The sequence below is a fragment of the Rhipicephalus sanguineus genome, chromosome 6 (assembly GCF_013339695.2).
Source record: "Rhipicephalus sanguineus isolate Rsan-2018 chromosome 6, BIME_Rsan_1.4, whole genome shotgun sequence".
NCBI classification, from domain to species: Eukaryota; Metazoa; Arthropoda; class Arachnida; order Ixodida; family Ixodidae; genus Rhipicephalus; species Rhipicephalus sanguineus.
The window spans coordinates 50,793,369-50,797,096 of record NC_051181.1 but is presented as its reverse complement, the minus strand read 5'-3'; positions in this window follow the sequence as shown (position 1 = coordinate 50,797,096).

Below are 3,728 nucleotides of genomic sequence, written 5' to 3'. Positions count from 1 at the left end.
GAAAAGTTCCGCAAGATGTTCGCAGCGTATGGATTACCCGACCTGGTCGTGTCTGATAATGGCACCGCTTTTGCCAGCAGGGAAACTCAAGATTTCCTTAAACGAAATGGTATTCGCTATATGTATACCGCGCCGTACCACCCGTCAAGTAACGGAAGGGCGGAGCGGATGGTACGAGAACTGAAATGTGCATTACGGAAACAGAGACAGGGCACCGTACTGTGCAAGGTTTCACGTTTTTTGTTCAAACAGCACTCTACGCTACTCTCAGAAACCGGCAAATCGCCTGCAGAAGTCATGCTGGGTCGGAACTTCACGACCGCCCTATCGACCCTTCAACGGGACGAGAGTGACGCAAGAGGCCCGCTGCCGCCTCCTCAACGTGGGTTCCTGCCGGGTGATGCTGTGTACGCGAGAAACTTCCGGTCCGGCCCCGAGTGGTTTCCTGGTCGTGTGTTGCGACGGTTGGGCCACGTCATGTACGAGCTGCGGACTGCAGACGGTACTGTGCACCGACGCCACCGGGACCACGTGCGCCGAGCACGGCACTGTGAGCCCGGAGGCTTAACCATGAAGCGTACCCCTCTTTTGCTCTCCCGGCTACACCAAGCCCCGCCCTGGGACCTGCCGGGCCTGAGATGCCGCCGCCTCTCAGACGTTCCACTCGTCAACGCCGGCCAGTGCGACGCTATGGCATCGATGACTAAGGGGGTAGGGATGTTATAGATTGTGAAATCACACGAAGGGACGTCAGTGGGCAACGAGAGAGCATGCGCCAGCTTTGTGCCTGTTTTCTGTTATCACCAAGTGTGCTGATACCTATCACCGCCTTAGCTATATAATCAGTGTCCTTCTTGCAATAAACGCCTTTTTGTTCCGTGTCGTTGCGACTCACGCGTCAGTTCATTACATTCATGAAATATATTTCACCCTTAGAGCCGCACTCGGACTCAGACTCACCAAAATTTTCCTCAACCGGACTCACTTGGACTCAGACTCACCAAAATTTCCCTCAACCGGACTCACTTGGACTCAGACTCACTCGGACTCAAACTCACTAAAATATTACTCACTCACACTCATGGCTCTATCTGAGTCTGAGTGAGTCGACTCATGAGTCCATTAGCGTATAATTAGGTTTTTCATCCATGGTGTCAACACAATATCTCGCATAATTGGTGCTCTACTTGGCGCCTTTTGATCTCGTACCTTCAAATATGAGTTCTCAGTGGTTGCAAGGCAGTAAGGACATTTTTATTGAAAGAGATGACTCACACGAGATATTTTTATCAAGAACTTCCTGTGAAAGAGCTTGCGGGAGGGGAGGTCACGGCATCCCCCCTCCCCGGCAAAAAAGAGCGGAGCTCATTCAGACTCACCCAAGAAATATATTTTGCGTTTAGGGCTCACTCGGACTCCGACTCATCGAAATTTTCCTCAACCGGACTCACGCGAACTCAAACGCACTAAAATATTACTCCCCCGGACTCACTCAGACTCAGACTCAAGGCTCGATCTCAGTCTGAGTGAGTCTGAGGGAGTCGACCGATGAGTGAGTTTGCCGACCTGTGGTGTCGTCATCACCTTCTTGTTCTAAATCATCGTACTTGTTGCTAGGATGATACCGAACTCAGGTGGACTATCAAGTAGGCCTTTCTTAGCGACTAATTTTGTGCTTGCCCTTTTGTAGCGTTAGCTACACTGGCCTAGCCGAGCCAGTTTCGCGTGCCTCCTCAAGAGCCGTACTGCGCATGCGCGAGGATCAGTGATGTCACACAGCTGGCGCACAGGAGTCGGCACCTTCCGCGCACTCCGCCGCCACGGCGTGCGACTCGCCGCCACCGGGCTGCGCTTTCCAGAGGAGTAACGTCGTAGCCGAGGCAGACGTACTGGCGCCGCACGCGCGCGGCTATTCGCCTTCGCTGTGCAGTCACCGTCTGACACTGCGCTGGAGCCGCTTGATAGCGCCTCTGACTGGCGTTTGGTATAGCCATGGAGAAGGAGAGCGCAAATGCTGCTCAACGGCGCAGAAGAGCGGAGAAGCTTAACTCATCGGATTCCGAAGTAGTTGCCTGGCAAAATAAATATACATGTGCCACAAAATACGTGTAACGTGTGTGTGTGTCATTGGAGCAGCAGTAAGCATGATAATCAAGCTAATCCTGGACAATCAGGAAAGCTAAGAATAATCAGCTAAACCTTTGCTAACGCTACGTTATCCTGGCATAGCCGAGCTAAGTCACTGCAACATTTTTAGGTTGAGAGCGATTCTCGCGATCGCCCTCATAAACATACGATAGAATTTAGCGCGATTGATTTTCGGATGTTGGTGAGGAAACGACACCTTCTGAACAATGCGCTTTCGGTACTGATGGACTGGCGGCTGTATTGCCTGGAGTGTTAAGGTGTCCCTGTTTCCACTGAACAGGGCTGCAGCCGGAGAGAGGAGCTTAGGACTTAGGGGGCGCATCGATGAAGACTGGTGCATCAATGACCAGCAACGCAAAAACACATGCCACGGGTTTAGAGGCTGCTTTAAAATAAAGAAGTTCGTTTGGCATGTGTGAGCACACGGTTAGATTTCAGCATCTAATGCTGCTTTCACACAGCATCTCCTGCGCTCCTCAAAAGTTCGCTCTGTTTCCCAGCAAGAAGAGTGAGACATCTTGCTGCAGGGTTTAAAGGAAAACGATCATCTGCGTCATTTGAAAACTGATCTGGCATCACCTCAGCAGTACTTGAAAACCTTCCGTTTTTAATATTCAATATATGAAAATTATATTTGCCTGACTGTAGCGACGAGATTAAAACACATCTTGTTTTATGACGCTCTCCGGTCCGCACGGCGGATGAGGTGTGCATAGCGGCGAGTGAATGCAACTCCCAGACGAATCCGGTGCAGCAAACTGGCGTTGCCTCGGTTCATCTCTCTCTCTAAAAGTCGCATTTTTATCTTAGGTGTTGTGTATTTAGAAATTTTTTCCAGTATTCGGAGAAACATCACATACTTAGTGTATTTTCCACATATAACCTCAGCTGTCGCGGTCAGGGACGTGATCTCATGACTCAGTGGTGTGGCTGATCGGGATACGTGGTGTCGAAACATCTTGCATAAAATAGCGAAAGTCTCATCAAATTAGTGAACAAAACTCCTAGACACCCAGGAAATTATTTACGACCTTGTAAAGAGCACATTCGAAAACATTGCATCGAACTTGGGTTTCCGCAACGACTTGAAATTTATGCTCGTTTTCAATGTTGCTGTCTCTATAGTTTACAAAATACTATCTTGATGCAGCGTAAGTTCGCGTTGACTGCCTCAGAATTAACCGATTTGTTATGAAGACTGCATCACAAAGAGAGATAGAAAAGAAAAAAGTTAAAGCAGTGAAGTTAATCAGGTGTGAGTACCGTTTTACTGTGCTGCACTAGCGATAGCGACAAGTAGGGGTTGGAGAGAGAGAACAATAAAAAAAAAAAAACAGAAGAGAGACGGGAAAGGGGTTTTTCATTAGGGGCATTCACAAAGGCCGCTGAATCACAAGAAGCGCAGTCGCTTATGCGTGACATTCTTATGCGACTAAGTCCTTTCGATTGCGAAGAATTATTTCTTCCGACAGAGGCCGGTCGTGGGCGGAAAGGGATTGTCTCTATCCACTGGACTGTGGGCCGGTAGTTGCTCTTCTCTTCTTTTATTCTCTTCTTGCGCTGAGCCATACGCTCCTTCG